General features: G+C 45.5%; 1 protein-coding gene across 1 annotated transcript in view; it reads right to left on the reverse strand.

The window, feature by feature from the left end:
- The window catches only part of LOC142590860 (uncharacterized), a 40929-nt gene extending 35051 nt beyond the window's left edge, over positions 1-5878 (reverse strand). The window contains exon 1 of the mRNA XM_075703258.1: positions 5801-5878. The gene's annotated coding sequence lies outside the window, so the exon portion shown is untranslated. The remainder of the gene's footprint in view (positions 1-5800) is intronic.
- Between the last annotated feature and the right edge of the window lie 19937 nt (positions 5879-25815).

Raw genomic sequence — 25815 nt, forward strand, 5'->3', positions numbered from 1 at the left:
AGCAGCAGCACTTAGTTGCTTGGCGTGCCGTAGCAGGTCGCAGCCGCGTACAATTAGAACATCGCCCGAGGAGTTCAACGTACGTACGTACGTACATACATACATACATACATACATACATACATACATACATACATACATACATACATACATACATACATACATACATACATACATACATACATACATACATACATACATACATACATACATACATACGTACATACATACATACGTACGTACATACGTACGTACGTACATACATACGTACGTACATACATACGTACATACGTACGTACGTACGTACATACATACGTACATACATACGTACGTACATACATACGTACGTACATACATACGTACGTACGTACATACATACGTACATACATACGTACATACATACGTACATACATACTAAAATTATATAGAAATTATTCTAAATCTTTTACGTTCTACGTCTTTTTTTTTTTCTTGGAAAAAAAGTTTTGGGGCAGGTATTGAATATTTGTTATGCAACTTCTTATTTAGACTATCTCTCGCTTTGTTCTTGCGATGGTTATGTTATCGTTCTTTTTTTAAGTACATGGGAACTCGCTGCTCGTGTATTTCGATTTTTCAACATGCACGATCTGTATGTTTCGGCTAAACTGTATTTTTCTTTTCAATCTAAACCAACGGCTGCCGCTAGAGTCCGCTGTATTACAAGCATTGTTCAAAAAAATAAACTCGAATACGGCTGAATATTGCAACGCGCACACAAGTTGACAAAGGCATTGACGATCGATTAAACTGTCCCTTTTCGCGTCTAACAGCTGCTGTCCTTTTAACGGGCATCGTTGCGAGTACATGACCTGGAAAATGAGCGAGCCAACGGTGGGTAGCATAGTCCCGGCCGCTCCACGAACACACCTTGTGTTTTACACAGTGGCCGTGGCACAGTCATATGCCGGTCGTTTCTGTAACAGCGAGCGCACGGTGTCGTTCCAGGTCGTCCATAAATACTCATCTGCACTGTCATTTCGCATGAATGCTTACCCCGTATTCATTCCAGAGATCCTGTCGGATTCGCCCTTTTTTTGCATAGAGCGGTGTGACGGACGCCAGTTACGGTTTCGTTAGGGGCTAACTGCAATTTCGCGAATATGGTCAAAGCCAACTTGGCGCAGCTGTAAAGTTGATCAAGCTCAATTTTGTTATTAATAGCATTTAACAAATAACCCCTAAGCAAGCGACGTGGGCACCTGATGGCTGGCGGATATGATTGAGGTCCTGGCACATGGCCTCCGAGAGTCTGGGCGAGCCGTGGGCCGCGCCCGATTCTCGTAACCTAGTCTCCGAGTCGGTTTTCGCCATTCTGGATTCTGCGTCATTTACAGCGAGCAGTAACGGCGACTAATTTCTTTTAGTTGCAGTTATTAAAGACTCTTAAAATCTGCAACCTTTTCGTCAACCGTTCACTGACACTCACAACGTCATCGCAAGGAGTAGATGTGCGCCATCCGCAACCTCTCACGTGGTAAAATGTTTCGCTGCCTTTAAGCGAGACAGAAATCGCGGTAGGCCTGCATAAGCAACCTTTAGATAATAAAATCGCTTCTTAACATACTACGCTGCTCTCCCATGAACTTTCTGACGAGATTTAAGGAACCGGTCGACCGGGATTACGACCACCCGGCCCGCTTTTGTTGCACCCGAGAATAGACAGACGAGCCACGGGCAGCGAACATTTCCGCACCGTGCCGCCTGATGGATGGCCCCCGCTGGCTTGAGCCATCGCTATGGTTGAGGATCTTCTGCGCAAACATTTTCCTAGGTCTGAGTGTCGGCCTCTCAATACAATGGGAAAATACAGAGCAACTATTTTCTTTCTGAGGTATCTTAGCCGTAGTAGTCAATAATTTTTGACGATCTACAGTAGTTGCGTACTGGTGATTGGAGATGGTTCGACTCTTTTGGAAGTGCGTGGTAAGAAGTGATTTATTGTGTATTCCCACACTGCGACATATAGGCTGCGCCAGACGTGGTTGAGGCAAGACGATTGTCCGGGAGATATGGTGAAAAGAGATGCTTAAACGAGGTCACTTCTGACCACATTCAAAAAGCGTCACATTATGGCGAGGCTTCAATGCTCGCAATATCATAAGCGTTCCAGTAAAGGCCTGACGTGTGGCGCAATTATAAGGCACTGGTATGACGAAACTGGCCGCGCCATGCGCGGGCCCCCCTTCCGCACCGACGGAGCTTTAGTTTGAGGGACGCAAAACGACGCTTTTTTCGCGCAATTGTCGCGCGAAAAAGAGCAGCCGACCAGACAGGCTGCGGCAAAGTGCGCGCTCACCGAGCGTCATCTACTCGTAAAGAGACGGTCTGGTGTTGTAGCGATAACAGCCCTTTGGTATGTGCCCACTATTGGCTTCGTGAATATGCTAGAAGTTCCTCGGAGTTCCCGTGGTCCTTATTTATTTATTTATTTATTTATTTATTTATTTATTTATTTATTTATTTATTTATTTAGAAGATTCGAGTGAGTGTTCGTAACTTACCGAAAAAAAATAGAAAGGTTTTACGACACCTCAACGGCCCTTTTGGAGTCTTGGCAACTTTCGTTATATTATTCCGAGGAGAATACGCGCGTCCTCGTTCAGCCACAGCATCCGATGAAGGAACGCAACCGGACACAGCTTCCCAGTGAGCCATGCGGGTGCATCGGATATGCAGCGTTTCTAGTCAAAGTAGGATCTTTAAATACGATGCCGTTTTAGAAAATCGTAGCTGTTTCCCTTTTTCACACTCCGAACGTTGACTCGTCATATCAGGAGGTAGTTTAAAGCCGCAGCTCAAAAGCAACGAACAATTAAAACATGAAAAAAAATCGGCATTTAAAGCGAGTCATCATCAGCGACATTTAGCAAATTATAGAGTGTTTTGGGTCGCTACTTGGGGACCTCGTTACAATTTTGGAAGATACTATTTTTTTCGCTTTCGGCTGAATTACTACCGACATGCGACTTGTACGGCATACTCGCAATGAAACTTCGTTGATAATTTCATTTTCATAAGCCATCTGAAAATCTCCTTTTTTTCAATGATGCTGATACATATGCATTTTATTTATTTATCGTACATTAACTGCAGCAGAAAGAGCTACCATAAATACTTGTTAATGCGTTTACCAACGATTGAAATAATCATTTATTTGAAGGATAAGGATGTGTTTCCTTTTTGGCAATACAACCGTTTCGGTTGAACCTCAACAGTACAGTTTCGGTGAGCGAAAACTGTCTGCGTTTGGGAGACCGGGTTCAGTGAAGATTTCTTTGTGGCGACCGAAGGTTGAGATCGCCGTTTGCCTGACCCTTTCATTGTCCATCTTGTAGCTAAAACTAATATGACACTATGAATAATGACTATCATTTCGTGGGTGATAAACAAAGCGGCGTGGTAAGAGTGCGAGCACCGAGACTGAAAGTTCACCTCCGTTCCGCCAAGCAGAACGCACATGTAGTTGGACCCCTCACGACCCATTCGGGGGCCATGACCTGCAGTGTAAGAAACTGTGGATGCTTGAAAGTATGTGTCGGCGCCGCAAACATCTGCGCTGTCGCTGGCAAAGGAAAGCGGAAGCGACTGCATGATCTCCTTCCGGGATACAATGCGCCACAAAAGCTGCTAAAGGAAATGCTGGCACTAGTGTCCGCGAGATGCTGCAAGCGTGGTGGTTCACACAGCATGGGAATGGTGACATCGATTTGCCTAAACTTTTCCGTCTGGCTCCAAACGACGTTGCGGCTCTACGAACTGATCATACTCAACGCAATACTGCGTTAGAGCGCCACAATTTCTAATGAATACAACGTGTGCATAAATTCATTGTCTCGCTGTGTTAAACTACGACGCTGTAAAACTACGACTGCTTTGAAATTTAAGGTGAGACCGCCTCACAAGAATGTCTTACGCTATACAAGCATGCACGTATACTAACTAATAAGCCACCTTCACGTGGTTACCGAACGATGGCAGTGCCGGCATAGTTGCAATACTAGCAGGAACACCTGTGTCTTTTGAAACACGAGACATGTTGGCACCTACCTTGGTTGTAATGCATGTTTGCTGAAACATACCATGAAAACAAAGTGTGAGCCAAGAGGAACGACAGAAAATTGTGCGAGCTCGTAGGGAGTAAATGGTTTGAGAAAGTAGGCGTGGATGAAACCGAGGTGAGCAAAAGCACTAACCTAATCTTTCCAACAACGAATGCCAAATCACTACACGTACAGTACAGATACGAGTCGTAGCTTGCCTGTAATGCATAGAAGACGATACGGTGAAACAAAGTTAAAAACACTTCTTTAATTCCAGGGTACACGCCTTTTGCCAGTACGCCAAATACAAGGCGCATTTTTTTTAGTCCCCTCTCTGCATTTGACTCGGCCACAAGGCACGTGAGAAATGGTAGAAAGCCAACTCTGCAACGGTACAGCGACAGGGGCGGAGCTTCTGCGCATGCGCTACTGCTCCCGGTATTCAGGAAGCGTTTGACGGCGCCTCTGATCCCTTGGAATGGATGCTGCACTTCCACACGCGACGGTTCCGCATTTGCCCAGATGGGGGAGAAAAACGTAGGACAATAAGCCAAATTTAACGCTCTCTGCTGTATTATGTCCTATTTGGCGACGGTAGGTAAGATGTTTAGCTCCTCACTTCTTCGGCTTAAACGCTGCGCTGATTGACAACCGACTTGTTTTTGCGCAGAGAAACTAATACAGCTCTAACGCCTCGACAAAGGCACGAAGCGTAAAAAAAATATGCAGGGTGCCTCATACACAATGGTGCAAACGCGCAAGAATGCGCCTTGTCGCAGCTTTGCAGAGAAAAATCAGTTGTGAGTGAGCGCACAAGGTTTCGTTTTTCTCCCTTCGTCGTTAGTACCATTCCCGTCTGAAAATGAATAACCAACTTGAGCATGCCATCGCGTTAACGGCTACAACAATTGACATTTGGCTTTAGCAGGCGCATCGTTGCAACGGAAGCAAATTTCCGAAGCTGGCGTCATTCGGACACGAGCTGACACACACGCAAGCATTTCATCGCTATCCAACCGAAACATATCCGTCGGGGGGAACGCGAAGCGCTGCTTGTCATTGACTGGCAATGCGCATCGCATCGAGCCCGCGAGCTCAGTCAGCAGCGCCGCCGCCGCGCACAGCCACTGGGAGTCCACGGCGGCGGCTGGTCGGAAGGCCGACTGTGCGAGCGAAAACTAGTGCAAACCGGAGAAACGACGGCAAGAAAAATTCTCTTGATTGCGGAAGAAGCAAAGGTCAAATATTTTGGCATGGCGTACGCAACTGCCACCACAATAGCGTTACTGCTACCGGTTCTAACTGCGCCCGCGCATGCGCAGCCACCAGCAGGTGGTATCGGCAGCGGTACATTGGTAACGTTTTGTAAAATTTTGTAAAATAAAAAAAATTATATTATGGGCTTTAACGTGCCAAAAGCGCTTTCTGATTATGAGGCACGCCGTAGTGGAGGACTCCAGAAATTTCGACCACCTGGGATTGTAAAAGTTCCCATCGAGAAGCTGGACCGATAGCGGTAAAAGTCCAGGGACGCGGTTCTTTACAGATAAAGCTGATCAACGTCACCTCACAGTTATGAGAAGCGCACTGATCCGCATACTGTGGAAATCCTGGAAATCGACCGAACACTGTCATGCGGCGCTGCTGCGTCGTCTTTTCGCTTCGCAGCCGACGAGAGCCGGCGCTGTGTTACCAGCCACCGATTAATGCTGCCTTACCTGTTCAGAGGAAACGTCGAACGGGAAGAGTTCCAAGCGGCTGGCTACACCGACTGCTGAGAACGCTAGAAGCACGAGACACGGTGATCACGAGCTCGCGAGGTCCGTTGGCTTTTCCCGTTTGAAAAAGCTCCGCCCACTACACAGCACATATGCCGAGACTTGCAGAAAGACACAAATATACAAGCTAGTAAGGGGAAGAAGGACCCAGTAAAGTGGATTGTGGTACCCAAGGTGAAGAAATGCATAAAAGAAATGTATACGTACAAATTCTGCGTGAGCAATTCAACAAATAAACTACATTATAAGCTATAAACAACTATATATACAACTATAAACTATAAACAACAAATAAACTACATTAAATAAACTACAACCCCCTTATGTTCTCTTAAGGGTCCCCGAAGGGACCCTTAAGAGAACAATAAATGATGATGATGATGCAATCTAACAGGTGTAATAATAACGCCACCGTAATACTTACGAGCGAGAGAAAGCCATAAAAGAATTGAAGGGCACTTAAGTAAACCTATGCGGATGAATTCAAAAGCAGTGCGACGTGTGTATATATATATATATATATATATATATATATATATATATTTATAAACCACAGGAAAGGGGGTTAACCGAGGGGTCGATTTTATTAATCCTATCATGAATGAGGCGCCAGCAAACAGACACCAAGGACAACACAGGGCAAATTACTTGTACTTCCTAATTTAATTAAAGAAATTATAAACTGATGGGAATTAAAGTGGATGGAAAAACAACTTGCCGCAGGTGGGGAACGACGCCGTGTCTTCACATTACGCGTGCGATGCTCTAACCATTTGAGCTACCGCATCGCCGTTTCCCATCCATTGTCTTGGGTATTTATGTTTTACTACTACAACTAACCTCGAGAGTGTTAGCCAGCGCCACCACTCACAAGCCTAAATACAAGTAGTAAGTACAAGTAATTTTCCCTATGTTACCCTTGGTGTCAATGTTTGTTGGCTTTTCATTATATCATCATCATCATCATCAGCCTGGTTACGCCCACTGCAGGGCAAAGGCCTCTCCCATACTTCTCCAAAAACCCCGGTCATGTACTAATTGTGGCCATGCCGTCCCTGCAAACTTCTTAATCTCATCCGCCCACCTACCTTTCTGCCGCCCCCTGCTACGCTTCCCTTCCCTTGGGATCCAGTCCGTAACCCTTAATGACCATCGGTTATCTTCCCTCCTCATTACATGTCCTGCCCATGCCCATTTCTTTTTCTTGATTTCAACTAAGATGTCATTAACTCGCGTTTGTTCCCTCACCCAATCTGCTCTTTTCTTATCCCTTAACGTTACACCTATCATTCTTCTTTCCATAGCTCGTTGTGTCGTCCTCAATTTGAGTAGAACCCTTTTCGTAAGCCTCCAGGTTTCTGCCCCGTAGGTGAGTACTGGTAAGACACAGCTATTATATACTTTTTTCTTGAGGGATAACGGCAACCTGCTGTTCATGATTTGGGAATGCCTGCCAAACGCACTCCAGCCCATTCTTATTCTTCTGATTATTTCCGTCTCATGATCCGGATCCGCCGTCACTACCTGCCCTAAGTAGATGTATTCCCTTACGACTTCCAGTGCCTCGCTGCCTATTGTAAATTGCTGTTCTCTCCCGAGACTGTTAAGCATTACTTTAGTTTTCTGCATATTAATTTTTAGACCCACTCTTCTGCTTTGCCTCTCCAGGTCAGTGAGCATGCATTGCAATTGGTCCCCTGAGTTACTAAGCAACGCAATATCATCAGCGAATCGCAAGTTACTAAGGTATTCTCCATTAACTTTTATCCCCAATTCTTCCCAATCCAGGTCTCTGAATACTTCCTGTAAACACGCTGTGAATAGCATTGGAGATATCGTATCTCCCTGCCTGACGCCTTTCTTTATTGAGATTTTGTTGCTTGCTTTATGGAGGACTACGGTGGCTGTGGAGCCGCTATAGATATCTTCCAGTATTTTTACATATGGCTCATCTACACCCTGATTCCGTAATGCCTCGATGACTGCTGAGGTTTAGACTGAATCAAACGCTTTCTCGTAATCAATGAAAGCTATATATAAGGGTTGGTTATATTCTGCACATTTCTCTATCACTTGATTGATGGTGTGAATATGGTCTATTGTTGAGTAGCCTTTACGGAATCCTGCCTGGTCCTTTGGTTGACAGAAGTCTAAGGTGTTCCTGATTCGATTTGCAATTACCTTAGTAAATACTTTGTAGGCAACGGACAGTAAGCTGATCGGTCTATAATTTTTCAAGTCTTTGGCGTCCCCTTTCTTATGGATTAGGATTATGTTAGCGTTCTTCCAAGATTCCGGTACGCTCGAGGTCATGAGGCATTGCGTATACAGGGTGGCCAGTTTCTCTAGAACAATCTGTCCACCATCCTTCAACAAATCTGCTGTTACCTGATCCTCCCCAGCTGCCTTCCCCCTTTGCATATCTCCTAAGGCTTTCTTTACTTCTTCCGGCGTTACCTTCGGGATTTCGAATTCCTCTAGACTATTTTCTCTTCCATTATCGTCGTGCGTGCCACTGGTACTGTATAAATCTCTATAGAACTTCTCAGCCACTTGAACTATCTCATCCATATTAGTAATGATATTGCCGGCTTTGTCTCTTAACGCATACATACATTTCATACATACATACATACGCATACATTTCATTATATGACTAATAGAAAATCGGGTCCCTAAGTTAACCCCCTTTCTTCTCGTTCATTAGAAAACGAGGGTCTCGAATCTGGCAACACTGCAATGCCTGCAGGCAGCCCGTCGCCTTCGCCCAGAAAGGTCACGTAATCGTGACGCCTGCGGCAGGAAGAATGTTCCACATACGCCGCCATGCGCTCCTCCTCCGCCCTCATGGTTCCACTGCACTCTCCTCCCCCGCTAGCTTCCTCGCGCCACCTTCGCTATCGCCGTCTTCCATCTCCTGCTGCGCTCGTTTGCTCGGTTACGAGGGAAAACGCCGACGCTCGCCGCAGGAACGGCCGCCTAAAGCCCACACCACACGTACGCTTGCGGACGTGCGCAAACTCGCGTCCGCACGACCACGCATGCGCAGACAGGGCGACACGGCGATCTCGGTGGACAGCTGCTCTCTGTTATCGCGCGCTTGGGCTGCCTCGCGTCGGCGCACCTGGCTACACAGCTACGGCGCGGTACATTCAACTCTCAGCGAAGCAGATTTATATTACGCAAGAATGTGCTGAAGCTTTCCAATTTGGGCTGATCTAAGAGCTCTAAAAATATAACAATTTCTCTTATAGGTATCGAAGTACTTTGAAACACTGTCAATAACAAAGTACGAAGTAGCGTCTTCCAGGGCGTCTGTGAATGAGTCCAGTCAGCACACGCTGCCGCGCGTATTTGTGGATGCAAGCCACCAATCCTCGCGAGACGCGGCAGACGCAAGGCGCGCAGGCGCGAGCTTGGGCGCGTCTGCAAGCGTACGTATGGTCTCGACTTAAGAGCTGCAGCCCGGAATACATGGAGCGTTTTGGAGGCGATTTTCGCCTCACGGCACCGATTTGACGCCCGGCGTCGAGAAAAACGCCCGCCGCTGCCGATCAGGACCGGCTAGATTTCGACGCGGCGCGCACGCGTCTGACGCTACCGGAAGTGCCTGTCGGAGTCACTTCCGTCTGTTTTCGGCGGGAGCGGCCAGCCGTCTCACCGTTCCTTGCCGTCCCTTGAACACTTCGCGCGCGTGCGCTGAAACTCTGCGCAATCCGCACACCCGTTTCAGTCGCATAAGGTCGCCAGAAGAAACATTTCCGGCCAACTCTCTCCGCTGAACATCCACAATAATATCGATACAATACTAAACATACCTGGTAATGTGTATAGACATATTGTGGGGTATTTATTGCATAATTTATTAATTATAACACAGGCAAACAACATATAAGCATTATTCGTTTATTTAGAGGTAGCCAAAACATTTTTGCCTTGCCTGGCCACACTGCGGCGGCGTTCGCCGCTCGTACGCCTATGTAGCCTGGCCGGCGTCCCGCCAGCGCGTTTTTTTTTTTTTTTTTGGCGCGCGATAATCGCAGGAGAAAAACGCCCCATGCAGCCCCCGCTTTAAAGCATTCGTTGCGCAGCTCGCTAAGGCGTCGAGCTGCTGGACTTGAACCTATGTGAAGTCGTTTTCGTTTCGTCCAGCACCGGAGAAAGCTTAAAGATTTTAATGCGTTCGCGTTCTTCGAATACTTCACGGACTTTCTGGGGACTGTGTACATCTAAGGGACACATAGCACGATGTGGAGACAAGGACTATACTCGCGGACAACTTTCTCTGGCTACGAAGGCAAAGCTACGGGGGCGGAGCTTCTGCACAAGTGTTACCTCGCCGAGTAGTCCGCCAGCGTTTGACATTACTCTATGGTTGCTCGGACGCCGAATCGGCGCAGCTTTCACTTGCGACGGTTGCGCGTTTGTCCAGACGCGGAAGGGAAAAGCCGCTAAAGAAGTCAACCTTTATATTCCGTGGTGCGCCTTGAAAACGCGGGACTCTATTCAGAAGCGCTCTCACTTGTGCGCGCTTTGCCTTCGTAGCTTTCCTGTAACAGCCACAATATGTTAACCGCGAGTATAGTAGGAGGGGGTAAGAAAGAACAAAGCGAGCGCTAAAATTGAACAGTTTTAAAGCGAAAGCTTTACTGGCCGCGAACTTGCGATTTCGCCGTGTCGCTGCTCCCAGGAAACACATGACGTCACAACGCGCGCCATCGCCGCGGATATTTCTCTCTCTCGCTCCCTCAATACTGCGCAGGCGCCACTAGTAGCACTTGCAGGCGCCACTTGTAGGCAATGCAGTGCGCAGTTAATTAGCGCGCATTGCCTTTGTTATTTAATGATAGCTCATACTCCCGTGCTCAGTCGTGGACATAGCGTAAAGCTTGACCTACATAGGTCTTCCCACACGATAGCGGTATTTCATATGCAACGTCTTTCACACATTTTCCCGTAAGGTACTGTGTGCTTCCTCTGGCATCCGAGCTTGTTGTCGAGGCGGCTGATGCGCGGAGACAGCCCCGCTAACTTGCATGGCACCTAGAAAACAACTGACACATTGCACCTAATCTCGACTTCTTTAAGGCTGTGAGATAACTTGTGGACATGCGGCATTAAGCAAGAATGGAAACATGGCGAGTGGCACACATGCCCACTGGTCCAAGCTTGGACCAGTGGCGCCTACTGCGTGACCGGTTGGCATGAAAGAGGTTTCACGGCGGATATCATACCGCAGGGCGATTGAAGCTACCAAAAATGCTAACCAAATTAATGATGTACTCGTATTTTTTATAAATTCCTCCACGGTTGAACAAACATCCCTGCGATAGCATCCAAGGGAGGAGGCACCTAGGCTTACTGATCTCCTTCTTTCATGTCAACGCTCCTCGCTCAGTGCACCTACTAGTCCCATTCTGTTCACCTCAATTCTTTCTTCGCATTCGGCTGCTTTTAATCCCCACTTTTAAGGTTTTTCGTTTTCATTAAATGGCACTCTTTGCCACAAGGCCCTTAACAAATGGGTGTAGTCGGGAATAAGAGTGTTGCCTCCACTTATTATATTGCGGTCTTCGCTCTTTTCCTTTTTTCCCTCTCGTTCTGTTCGAGCAAGTGGCGCATCCTCATTCGGGATGATTGGCCGAAAACGTTCGCACACGCAGTGCCACGGGACCCCAGCTCATGCTCAGGCAATCCAAGCTGCCTATTCTGACACCTCACCGGTGGCACTTGCGCCGTTTCATGCATTCACTGAACCAAGTCGTTTACTCGAGCACATGCGTAGTCGCCCAAAGTTCTATAATCGGCAAGAAAGCAGCAAGGCAAAGAAAGATTTTCTTTAAAAATGGGACGGCGACTTGACCTGCGTTGACAGGGAAGAGGCTAGAGGTCTACTTTAAGCTTACACCTTCGCTATAGAGACATATGGTGAATCCGTTTAGAACATTTAACCCCTTCTTCTTCTATAACGAGAGTTTACGTATAGGTTCCCTAAATGTGCCGCAAACAGTATCTAATATGCAAGCGTGCCTGGCTTCTATTCCGATTCCTTCCGTATCATTCCAGTTCACTTTCTTTTATGGTTATTAATAGACCTCCGCAAATAAAAGTGGCGATGTTTTCATTCACGAGTGGACTGCGTTTTTATTTATCATCAACGTCTCGATGCGTTGCTCCCAGCTTGTTTTTTGTTCTTTTCCAAACTCTATCCAACTCCTCGCAGTTTCATCTCCACGATATGATCTCAAATTGTGTCACTCGTTTCTCTCTGATGCGCATGTCTGTAGCGCGCTGCTTAATATATACCAATGTCCTTATCACGCAGCTCTGCCACAGCCGCTACCATTGTCTCGGCCGATGCCTTTCCAATTGACGCCTATAGAAAAGGGGGCCGCACGGACCAGGGGTTGCCATGCGTGTCGACGGCGAAGAATGCGAGCGTGTTTTACCCGGGATTCGCACGTTCTTTAAACAGCAGTGGACGGGCACAGGACAGGCAGGACAAAAGCATCGTTTGCGTTTTTCGTTCAGGTCCTGCCTCCTCTGGTCGCTACTAGTTCGTAGTACGTCTCAATCCTAGAACACGCACGACTTAGGCCCGTTTTTATCTTCAACTGTGCCGCTTCGATCCCGTCGCCTCTTTGTACCACGCTGTTTTTCCGCGCACTCTTGACCACCTCAAGTCTGCGTGCTCCTGCGACCCATCTGTTGGGCTTCTTAGCTGCTGAACAAACCCAAACGGCAGTAACAAAGAAGCAAACAACAAGAAGCAATATATTGAATCAAATGTCATTGAAGAGAAGGCCTCTGAGTGTAAGTTTCCTTTTGTTTGATTGTCAGTTGAACATTATGCATTACCTTTATTAAGTTCACGTGCAAGAGTTTATCTTTGAACGCCGATTGCGTTATTCCTCCCAGTTATTAAGTTTATGCCCAAGTTTGGCTATTATATTTGCTAAGAGCTGTGTTCGATTCTCCCAATGTAATGTGACCTACTGCACCACATAAATATAGACTGTGCTTCCAGTGCCGATTCCTGTGCTGACAATATACTTGCGTGTTGGCACTGACTGGCGTTATAGTGACGTGTGCAATGATTGTTATTATTTTATGTTATTTTCTTCAATGTGGGGTACTTTCCAACTCGCACTAAACCCAAAGGACCCTCTAATAACTCCTACTTGATTTGTAAAAGTGATCGTTTCGGTTTTCTTGCTTGTCTCTCGTGTTCTCTGACGCCGTTTTCGCCCGTACATCAGTTACGGAGTCCCAATTGCATAATTGCATGTAGTCATAGACCATATATATATGTATATATATATATATATGTATATATGTATGTATGTATATATATATATGTATGTATATGTGTATATATATATATATATATATATATATATATATATATATATGCGTGCGTGTGTGTGTGTGTGTGTGTGTGTGTGTGTGTGTGTGTGTGTGTGTGTGTGTGTGTGTGTGTGTGTGTGTGTGTGTGTGTGTGTGTGTGTGTGTGTGTGTGTGTGTGTGTGTGTGTGTGTGTGACTTTCTTTTTTGCTGCGTAGTGTGTGGAATTTCGGGCTAACCGGGGCCCTAAAAAGATCTACATTTCAATTTTCCTCCCTTAAAGAAAGGAAGGAAAGATTACTGTTTTTGCATTAAAAGGGTGCGAGCCTGTTGGTACCGATGCAGTGCTCGTCCTGCTCTTATATTTCTTGAGGTCTTCTTTGCAAAGGGTGGACCCAATTTCGCATCTGACGCGTTATTATATTTATCTATTGTAAACGCTGAAAGTAACGCTTGCTAGGGTTGTGGCTTGGGCCAGTTGGTTGATGGTGCGGAAGTAGGGGGACAGCGCAAAATGGACGGAGCACAAGACAAAGAAAGGACGAACACGGCGCTGCATAGTGTGAGTGTGTTACATACTGCGAAGTAAACATCCGGCATTGAAGTGCGCAGTGTAGCTGGTTCTTTAATTTATTTATTTATTTATTTATTTATTTATTTACAGAGTACCTACATCGCCATAAAGGCATTACGTAGGGGGGAACAAAATATAACCAGTAATACAGGAAAGCTTTTGGACAGATATACTCACAAACAGAAGCACTACAATAACTGTTAGAGAAAGGCATACAAGTAATGTGAAACAAACAGGTTTCAAGATATATAACACATACATTTGTTTTACAAGAGCGCCGTCACAGCATAGAATAGAATAGTTCGTTATTTGACACATTTACTATATCATTTGATAAACTGTTCCATTGTCTAATTGATTTGGGAAAGAAAGAGTAGTAAAAAGTGTTTGTTCTGCAGTTATAGGCTGAGATCTTTTTGTTGTTATCACAGCGAGTCGATATGTAATCTGGTTCCAGGAGACAGTTACAGCGATTAATACCTGTCTGATTATTATATATTCGGTGCAATAGTTTAAGCCTTAACTTCTGCCTACGCATATGTAGTATATCCCATCCTAAAGTGGCCTTCGTTTCGGAAACGCTAGAGTACGGGCTGTAATTATTGCAAACAAACCTTACTGCTTGGTTCTGTAGTTTTTCCAGTCTAATAATAATAATATTTGGGGTTTTACGTGCCAAAACCACTTTCTGATTATGAGGCACGCCGTAGTGGAGGACTCCGGAAATTTTGACCACCTGGGGTTCTTTAACGTGCGCCTAAATCTAAGCACACGGGTGTTTTCGCATTTCGCCCACATCGAAATGCGGCCGCCGTGGCCGGGATTCGATCCCGCGACCTCGTGCTCAGCAGCCCAACACCATAGCCACTGAGCAACCACGGCGGGTGTGTTTTTTTTTTTTCCAGTCTATTTATGAGGTAATCTTGATAGGGATCTTACATCACAGAAGCATAATCAAGTATAGTTCTGAAATATAAGAAGAACAAAGTTTGTTTAACTTCGCGTGTTGCCTGTTTAGAATTTCTGCGAATAAAATGTGACATCCTACTAGCTTTTGCTATGACAGTGTCAATCTGTTTATGCCAAGTGAGTGATTCGGTAAAATAGACTCCTAAATACTTGCATTCCGACTGTATGTCGATAAGCGTGCCATTTATGTTATATCGGTGCTGAAGTATGGATAATTTTCTGGAAAAACTTACGCTGCTGGAATTTTTTATATTTAAATTCATGTTCCATTTTTTACACCAGATCGCTACCTTATCTAAATCTGTTTGCAATCTATCTATGTCATCTTCAGTGGTAATTTCTCTGTAAATCACACAGTCATCAGCAAATAGTTTTGCGCGTGATGTAATTAGTTCGACAATGTCATTTATGTAGATTAAAAATAACAAGGGGCCCAATACGCTTCCCTGTGGAACATCCGAAGAAAGAGTTATTGGTGAAGATGCAGCGTTGTTTAGGACGACAGACTGGTTTCTTCCGTTGAGGTAATTTCGTATCCAATTTTAAACGTTTTCGTTTATATTTAATGCAGCGAGCTTTACATCTAGGAGCTTATGGGACACAATATCGAAAGCTTTTTGTAAATCAATAAAAACCGCGTCTACCTGACTATTGTTATCAATGGTTTTAGATAAGAAGTGCTGGAATTCTATTAGTTGTGTGCTGCAGGAATAACCTTTTCGGAATCCGTGCTGGGAAGGTGTAAAGAAAGCGTTTGAGTCAAGGAATGCAGATAGATATGTTACTATATAAAATGTGTTGGAATATTTTGCAACATATTGACGTTAGTGAAATCGGCCTACAGTTTTCTCTGAGTTTTCTATCGCCAGATTTTAAAACGGGTGTCACGCTTGCTGTTTTCCAATCTTGGTGAATGAGGCCTGTCTCAAGGGAAAGCTTATAAATGATCGTTAAATACGGAGAAATGATGCTATGACACTCTTTAAGGACTACTGGGGATATTCCATCAGGTCCAATTGCTTTTGTGTCATCTAAATGCCGTAATAAAGAATCGACGCCACTAACATCAAATTCAATGTCTGGCATCATATCGCCTTGATTGGCGTTGTTATTAATCATTGTTGTTATTAATCGTTGTTATTAATCGTTGTTATTAACCATTGCTATTCTATGTTCCGCCCCGTGATTAAAGAGGAACAAACGTAGATTATCAAGTACTCAGCACAGGCTATCGACTAGGAGGAAATAATAATTGCGTAGATATCTTTCCGGTCAATCTTCACCGGAGTTCTCTGTTTTCGGTGCTGTTTTCTGCGTTTCGGTTTCCTTTACCACAGGCGCCTTGCGTAGATTCAACCGCATTGTAAGGAAGATCGCTGTCAGAACACTGGACTTCCTGGCAAGAGAGGAAGAATTAATTGATGCTTCAAGCAAGGCCCCCCGCACGGCGTCCATAGCGAAGAAGGGGCAGCCGAGGGAACAGAAGAAAAAAAAAACAAATAAAGATAACGTTATGAAAAATAACGTAGGGAAACATAGATCGAAGCTTCCTGCTTGCGCAACCGAGAAAGGAAAACAAAAGCACCGTAAGCAGACGATCTCGGCCAATCCGGCGGCACACAAAAAGGGGGGCACCATCCGCTGCTCACTTCCAGCGGCCGAAACGGTGGCTATTGCTGCGTCGGCCGTCACAGTCAGGCCGAGCTGTGTGCGCAGACTTCCTCGTTCGACCCATTTACCACTCCAGTGTATGTGTGTGCATGTGAGTGGCTGTGTTTTACATAGTCCTCATACTCTTTCAATAAGGGTGGTTCCAGCAGGCAAGGGTATCTGTACTTGACTTACCTAAAAAAAAAATATCAACAAACTCTCGCAAAAGGCCGCGATTGCCTTTGCTTCACTGCTGCTTTCAGACAACTTCGGGTATGCGATTGGTAATGTTTGAGACCGAATCGAGTACGAATCGACTAGTACCAGAAGCGAATCAAATCGAAACGAATGCCCAGTACTTTTCGAATAGCTTTCAAATACTGAACAGCCGCTTCTCTATTATGAGAAACAATGTTCGCATCCCAGCGGTCATAACGCTATCAAGTTTTCGTCATTTCACTGCAGATTACGAAGCCTTGCTTATTAAAAGCACAAGCTCAGCATTAGGGACAAGTAAACTGTTAGGATCGCATACCCAGGAATATTCGGAGAGAGCGAATGAGCCGGTGAAGTCTGCGGTCGCTGCCTGAGCGACGCGTACACGTACAGAGACTGCTTTCACTGTACGCAACTTCTCGTGTTTTAAGCCAACTCTATGGCCGCGGAGTTCAATCTATCGTGATTTTGCTGTAACCTTATGTTCGATTAAGCACAGCTGACGATTCTGAAATATTCGAAGGCTATTCAAAAAAATATACGTACTTATGAGTACGAATACCGTTTTTACGAAAAGTGACTTCGATTCGAAGAACGAATAAGATAAGAGAATATTAGATTCGTTATTCGAAAGTTTCGAATCTTCGCACACTCCTAAGACAGCCCATGACTTTAATATGCCAGGTCACGGGATCGAATCCCGGCCACGGCGGCCGCGTTTCAATGGGGGTGAAATGCGAAAACAGCAGCCGTGTATTTAGGCACACGTTAAAAAACCCGGGGTAGTCCAAATTATTCCGAAGCCCCACATTACATGGTTCAGGACAACAATCATTTGTGCTAGATGGGGCATACTTCCATACATATGGAAGCATGCATACTGTTAGTGATACTTCCGTGACCCTCTTAAAAAGCGAAATGTCCTATCTAGAACGGTTTGGCAGATGATGAATTATGGTCATTGTGCGCATGTCGGTGATTTTCCTTATATTTGCTGATTTTTCGGTGAACAAAGATAGATGTAGTTGGCGCTTGTCTTGTGTCGTTCTCCCTCTCGTGATCGTGTTAGTTGGCGCTGTTGGTGGTGGTAACAACTTTATTGACACTCTGCTCAGTGATGACCTGGCAGGCCCGAGTCCTAGAATGGCCCCTCACGAGGAGCGACCCTTTCGGCCCAGGCAACGAGGGCTTTTTGTACTTTTTCTTCCGGCGTTCTGAGCAGCTCTGTTGTGAGGGAGCTGGCAGGAGCGACCTGGGAGGGGGTAAGCCTGTTCCTTCCTAATTCCCACATTGCAGCGTGCCTCATTAGATCCTGGTTTTGGCACGTAAAACCCGATATTTCTTTAATTTTGTATGCCACTTACGTAATAAGTATTTGTTGTTTCCAGTGGCGTTGCCTGAAATTTCGTTCGGGGGGAAAGGGGGAGGCTCACGTTGCAGCTCTGCCTACTCCTTATAGAATTTGTCGAGGGATCAAATACATTAATAATAACTGCATTGCCACTGCCAAAGATGCTGCAGGCGAACTCTTGAACGCTACGCACTGTCAATACAAGTAAAATATGTATTTTTCCATAAACGAATATACTAGTATATATGTCTCAAAGATTGTACCCGAAATAACTGGTATCAATGCGTCTATGTTTTCTGTCTATTTAATAAGTAAACAAAGTATCGCACGAACTTAAGACTACGTCTGTTTGGAACCAGCAGAGCAGTGCATGTAAGCGATATGAAAAATGTAAAGGCCATGAAATGAGCAAGTTGAGGACAAATATTTTAATGAAACTTTGTTAACCTCCCCGTCTTTCACTGATTTGCATCTCTCTCTGTGTCATTCAAGAACCTTGTTCACATTTTTGTACACATGCAACAACCAGGAAAAATCTCAATGATGCTGTCCTTTGTTCCTGTGTATTGCGCAGGAGCAGATGTCACCAGTCATGTATTGTGAGTAATTAAGCCTAAATTATAGTCGCAACAGAGAGCATGTATAAAGAGCAGGAGTTCTGGAAAATGTACGAGGGCGAGTCAAATGAAAGTGAGCCAATGCGAATATATGACAAATTGGGTACTTTATTTAAAAGTAATCTCCATGAGCATTTATACATTTGTCCCACTGACTAACTGGTCGCGTGATTTTCGTCTCGTAAATCTCCTTGGATTGCTGCTTCAAAAAGTATGTAACTGACTCTTTCATGTCATCGTCCGACACGAATCTGGTTCCCTTTAGATATTCTTTTTTTCAAATGCCCCAAAATATGGAAGTCGTAGGACGACAGGTCTCCACTGTATGGCGGATGTTGCAGCGTTTCCCACTTGAACTTTGCGAGTTTTGTATTAACCCCATCAGAGAAGTGGGGACGGGCATTGTCGTGGAGCAAGATGATCCCATTCCTCAATTTTCCACGTCGTTTGTTCTTGATTGTGACATGCAGCCGATATGACATTATCGGACACGATTGGTAGTTTCTCCGGGTTTAGCAAATTCGATCAATAATGGACCCTGTGGATCGAAAAAAAGAGTCAACAGCAGCTTTCCGCCCGAAATGACGGCCTTTGCTTACTTGGGGTGGTGAATTCAAATGTTTCCACTGTAAGCTTCGCAGTCGTGTTTAATGCCCGTAGAAGCGGCACCATGATTCATCAGCCTGTCACAATTGCAGAGACAGAGTCGTCAACCTCATTGTGATACCGGATTAGATGAGTCAAGGCAGCGCCGAACCTCTCCGTCTTCTGGCGGTGTTTGAAAATCTTGCGCATTCATTGTGCACACAACAGCCGATAACCGCGATGTTCATGAACTATGGTGTGACCCGAACCGTGACTGATCTTCGCACGCCCTGCCAATTTATCGATGCTTATCCTCCGTTCTTGTCTAATCGGCCTCTGCAATTGAGCTGGGGGTGATCACACGGTGGCTTTGGCCCGGTCATGGATCGTCTTTGCAACTTTCACATCCTTTGAACCGTTTTCTCCAGCGCCTCACAGTGGCCAATGAAATGCAATGTCCAACGTACACGGCAGCCATACGGCGAGTAATTTCTTTTGGGGAAACATCTTCAGCCATCAAAAACCTCACGACACCACGCGACAGCTAACTATGTTCAACCCAGTGTACTAGAGCATTAAAGGACATTTATCCTCACACCTGCATGTCACTTTTGCAAATGCCTGTGTGCTACGCGCATGCCTCGCAGCTAATGAACGGACCCATTATTGCGTAGGATGGGTTGGCTCACTTTCATTTGACTCGCCCTCGTGCATTAGAAATGCAAAGGGACAATGGAATCTACAAATACGAAAATACAGCTTGATAAAGGGTAAAGAAATGTCACTGGAAACGAAGTTCACTGCACGTATACACAAAACTTCGCAACAAGATATTTAAATATACGTATAAGCCTCCACTAAAACCACCTATCCAAGAAAAAGTCACTGTATATAATGCGTCAAACAAGGCAAATAAACACGTTGCGCAAACACAGATTCACAGATCACAGCTACCCCTCCCTCCACTCCCCCCGATGTATCGCGCGCGACAGTAGTCGGCTCGCTTTCTCCTCGCTTTTTACCCTTGCTCTCACAATGCTGAGCCACCAACGTCGGCTTACCCATGCCACGCCCCCACCCTCCTACGCTTTCACTCGCACATACAACTTGCGGCGCGCTGTCACGATGTTTTTGACCTTGGACTTTGTAGGGCGACGGCAGGAATGAGCCTGGAGCGTCCATATAATGCTATCGCAATAATATAATAAGAGTATCCAGCAACTGAAGCGTCGCGTGACCCAGTACTTTCCGCAAAAGAAGTAACACAAAACAACTTTGACCATGCGACAATTCACTTCGCCGCAACATCTTTTTTCTTTCTTTTGTGTGTGTGTGGGGGGGGGGGGGGGAGGCACCGAAATGAAAAAGAAACGCAAAGGAAAGCATGCTGGCCACAATCGAATGCCCACATTGGGCACTTGATATGGCTACTGAAGGGATGTCGAAGAAAACGGGATACGCTTGGTCCACAGAGAACCATACGCATACTGCTCGGTATCCTACACCGGCGAGACAAGACTTTCCGGAGAGGTTGCGCTCAAGCGAGCGCGTTGCAATCCGTCGAGTCCCCACAATGATGGCGGCAAGCGACAATGCATTGTTTCTTTTTCTCGTCTGCTAGCCAGAAAGCGTCTAAATCTCTGCCAGGCGAAAATTCGCTCAGCCAGAGAAAAACAAACGCGCACCGAAGTGAGCCGCGTGGTGGTAGGGGCAACACGTGAAAAACGCATGCGCTCTGGATGGTTCCGGCAGCCCGCGGGTAGCGAGAACAAAAGACAATTGAAGAGGCTCAATGTGTCCTCGCGAATAAAACTTAAAGTAGAAAAGTAAATAAGAACGCAGTTACCTTTGCTGGAAATGTCAATGCACCTTTCGTATCAAAAGTTTGTGAGAACTTTATACCCATAAAGTTTTAGAATTGAAATCCATGTGCTCCGTAGAATCCGGGGCCTCCCCGAGATGCCGCGACGAGAACGGGAAACAAGTTTCCTTCCGTTATGTGACTCCCAGTGCATGGGCGTTGCCGCGAAATCAAGCCCGATTTCGCCATGTTCGCGCTGAAATGTCTTTTCGAACATGAAGAGCACCATTCTTGACAAAATCCAGCACTATTTCCGGCGCCGGGGGCTGTTTTGGTTGGCGGCGCATGAGAGCACGAAAAAAATTCGGGGAGGGCTTAAGCCCCATAAGCACCTCCTCCCCCCCCCCCCCTTGGCTACGCCCCTGGTTGTTTCCTATCAAGCATGCCGCTCCTACGTTATAATTACATTACATGCTCTCTTCAGCGTTCTCTTCGAGTAGTCTGTAATGCTTATTCGTAGCTTCTTCGCGAACGCAGAGGTGCCTAGCATAACTGTAGGATTCTCAATGCAGTTTTGCTAATTTACACTTGGCCTCACTTTTCAACTATGTTAATTTCTTCGTCCCTCGAAATTGCACATTGACACAGCATGGCCTAGCACACTATGCCCACTGTAGATAGGATGACAGTTTAATTAATTCCTGGGTTTAACGAGCCGGAACCAAGATCTGATTACGAGGCACGCGGGAGTGGGGGACCCCGGGCAAACCTTGGATCACTGAGGCTATCTGACCTGTTCCCAATGCACGCCACTGGGGCGTTTCTGCATTTTGCGGCAGCCGCTGCCGGGAGCTGAACCTGCGCTTCACATACTCTATTCGGGGACAGAATCGAGTAGAGACAATTGTGACTTATTATCAGAAGTTTTCAAATATTCGCATACCCCTCGCATTTGTATTCTAAAGTGCAAAGTATGACTGGATAACAAATGCAATAATGAAATTTTTTTAACAGGCAATGTCGATATTCTCAGGATTAATCACGCTCGGAATCGGTGCCATTCTATTTTCGTTCGACGTGACGAAAATGGCTTATTAGGAGCGGTAGTGTTTGCAGTGTGCTGCAAGGGCAATGCACGACAGTGCAGTGGCATTGTTCATTAAGGCCGCAAGGCGCGCGTAGTTTGCTCTGTGTTTAGGAAAATATTGCAGTGCAGCGCGGTGACTACAAGCGGCAGCAACCAATGGCGTAAGAGAACAAAGATATATGGAAGAACAAAAAAGTAAGTAAGGTTCGTTATACAAGTTTCCATTGCGAAACTTGGCCAATCCTCGCTCGTACATGGGTACGTACCACGTGTTAAAGGAAACAACAAGGAGGGCACCCATCCCATTTAATTGGGTAGGTGACACGGTCCTTAATGTTATCTTACCATCATCAAGTGCACCCCAGCAAAGCGAAAGCTCAGCAGAAGAGGTCAAGACTTGCTAACAGAAACTGCCCTGATGAAACAGGAAGTAATTGACACGTGAAATGCTCTATAGGTACGTCAAAAGTGTATACGGTAACATGCACGCGAGTCTCAACGACTACGGCGAAGCGACTATGCGAATACTGTAATTAAGTATGCGCATTAGGTTCGCTGCTGAAATAAGAGTTAAGCAAGCCCATTAATGAAAGACGCACACAGGGGTCGTGAAACCGAAGCCGCAGCAGTAACGTATAGCGCGTCCGATAATCAATTAGGCTAATTTTCAAAGATTAGCTTAAGGAGTAGTTTGCCTAGGTGCTCTGTAACCTTCCAGACGTGTATCTTGCCACGCCCATGCGTCGCCATTCCGGCTCCCGCCGCTTAACGAGTCTCGGCGCGATCATTGACCGGACCCCGGCCTCGAAGGGCCCGAGCATTGACCGCGAGTCGGAGCGCCGAGGAGAAAGAAAAAAAATCGCTCCGCGTTTTCCGGCGCCGTCCATTTCCGTCTTCGAAGCTGCGCCTGCTACTTTTTTTTCTCGCTAAAGCCACGCGGCCATGTGGAAGCTAAGCTGGCGTCACTGAATCGACAGAGTGAGCGCCGCGTCCGCGGTGCGGTATTTCTCCGCGAGGTGTCAGCATCCACGCCCGCGTGGCCTGCGGTGGGCAAAAGGGAGCAGACGGCGTCGAGCGAAGTGGCCATTTGACAGAAGCGCGACAGAAGTGCGTAATGAATGAATAAATGAACGAATAAATGAATAAATGAATAAATAAATAGAAGCACACACACACGCGCGCAACCACAACTGACTCATGTGTGCTCTGAATTGACAGGTAAGGCATAAACTATAGTATGTATGTCATAAAGAAGTATAGAAATAAATGGTAAAACGGCCGACGACCAATTAAAACGTCTGTACGAACGTTTAACTTTACAAAAGAACAATTAGTTCTTGTGTACGTGTTGTTCATTACATCTACTTCTGCCTGTAGTTAAGGAAACCCGTCACCATTGCATTCTCTTGTCGTTTTGTATGTCCTGCAGAATTTATCAAACCACTCAGTAAACTGTGCGTACCGTTATAAGTAATTAAATTATTAATGACACTATTGGTATCGCTAACAAGGGCATTTGCTGTCGGCACGTCAAACAAGCAAGTTATCGGCGCTGTTCTCTTATTCCTCTCAACCCTGACTCTCATTCTAGTTCTAAGACACGTGTGCTGATTTAATAATGCGTTCTGCATGAAACGCAAATATGTGGAGCCGAGTAGAAGAATGCAGTGAATAGATAGAGCATGGTATCAACGCTTGCAGGCAGACAACGAGTATGTCGTATCTCCACCTGCCGCCTCACATAGCGTCCGAAGCAATCGGTGGATATAGCTATCGTACTCTTAAACATATATGAGGGTACAGACAGAATACGAGAGCCTCCCGAGAGACAGCGCTATTCTACGCGCAATTATTAGGCAGTAAGTCAACAACAATACAACAACATATCCTAGACGAAGATGGAGACAAACTGGAAGGGGAAGCGGCATTAAATTACATCCGAAAAATAACCGCCGAATCATTCCAATGAAATGGCGAGGTTGTATTTGGAGAAAAAAAGAGCATGAAACAGAGCCAGATGGAAGAGGAGCTGGTGCTGACAAATTTCAACTGGAAGAAAGCCGAAGAGAAAACTATTAGAGCACAGGGCTAGACGAGGTTCCCGTTAGGCTGATTAGTGAACTGGGACCAAAAAGTAAGGAAGCTCTGGTAAAAGCAGTGGAAGAAACTTTAAAATATAGATGAATACCAGACAGTTGGCGACAAAGTAGAATGAATTTAATTAATAAAGGTAAGGGGGAGAAAGATAGAATTCGCTCGTATGTCTACATCGTTGACTATTACATAGGTAATATACAGGCTAGCAATGCAGGCAATCAGATTAAAGCTGCAAGCATGAGCAAAGAATAATGGCATTTTGGGAGAACTTCAGAATGACTTCGGAATAGGTAGGCGTTTGGATGATAACTTATTTGTTCTTACTCAGTGTATTGAAATATCAATAGTAGAAAGCAGACCGCTATATGCGGCCTTTTTAGACATTACAGGAACGTATGACAACGTAGACCACAACATTTTGTGCGATATTCTGGAAGGGGAAGGCTTAGGCGACGATTCTCTACAGCTTTTGAGAGATATTTACCTAGAAAATACCGTTTTCGTTGAATGGGAAGGGATGAGAAGCAAGGAGAAAGTTCATATCAACAAGGGGCTGAGGCAGGGGCGCCCTTTATCCCCACTGCTGTTTATTATGCACATGGTGAGGATGGAGAGGGCGCTAGAAGGGAGTAATATCGGATTTAATATCTCACACAAACAGGCGGGCACAGCAATAGAGCAGCAGCTTTCAGGTTTATTTTATACGGACGATATTGTGTTGCTAGCTAACAAGCAAAGTGATTTGCAATGTCTGGCTAATATCTGTGGACAGGAAGGCAACAATTTAGGTTTGAAATTTAGTGTTAGAAAATCAGGTGTTATGGTATTCAATGAAAACCGTGAACAGACAGTGGGGATACAGGGCCAGGAAATACCTCGGGTAACAGAGTTTAAATACCTTGGTATATGAATAAACGAAGGCAATAGATATATGGAAAGACAGGAAAAAACAATAACAGTAAATGTGAAATGAAATGCAGCCATAATGAAGCACAGGGCGCATGGGGATACAATAGGTACGAGGTCCTCCGAGGTATGTGGAAAGGTGTAATGGTTCCAGGACTTACTTTTGGAAATGCGGTTGCTTGTTTGAAATCAGGGGTGCAATCAGGACTCGATGGGAACCAAAGGTCAGTGTGTCGCCTCGCATTGGGCGCTCACGGGAAGAGTACCACTGAAGCTGTGCAGGGTGATATGGGTTGGACTAGTTTTGAAGCGAGAGAAGCTCACAATAAAATTGATTATGAAGAACGACTGAGGAATACGGAAGAAAATAAATGGGCTGGGAGAGTGCCGAAGTATTTGTACAAGAAAAACATTAAATCACAGTGGAGGAAAATAACTAGGAAGCTTACCAGCAAGTATGCGGCCTGTAGGGTGAACAACACAGCAACAAAGAATGTATTAAAGAAATAAAACGAAGGACACCGACCAACATAGAAGTGCTAAAAAATGAAAAAAAAATCTAAAAGACGTTTCGGCTTCGCTACGGAAGCCTTGTTCACAATGGGATGACGGAAGGTTCATGGAAGCTTATGTATGCTTTAGAACGTGACGTAAGCAGCGCGTGTATGACGGGGGGAGGGTTCCCTCATTTCGATTAAGCGTGTGACGTGTTTTTTGTATCTCCAGTGATTCCAGATACAGACGCGATTTTTGGTTTC

Source organism: Dermacentor variabilis, chromosome 8 (assembly GCF_050947875.1).
Source record: "Dermacentor variabilis isolate Ectoservices chromosome 8, ASM5094787v1, whole genome shotgun sequence".
In the NCBI taxonomy this organism is placed as follows: Eukaryota; Metazoa; Arthropoda; class Arachnida; order Ixodida; family Ixodidae; genus Dermacentor; species Dermacentor variabilis.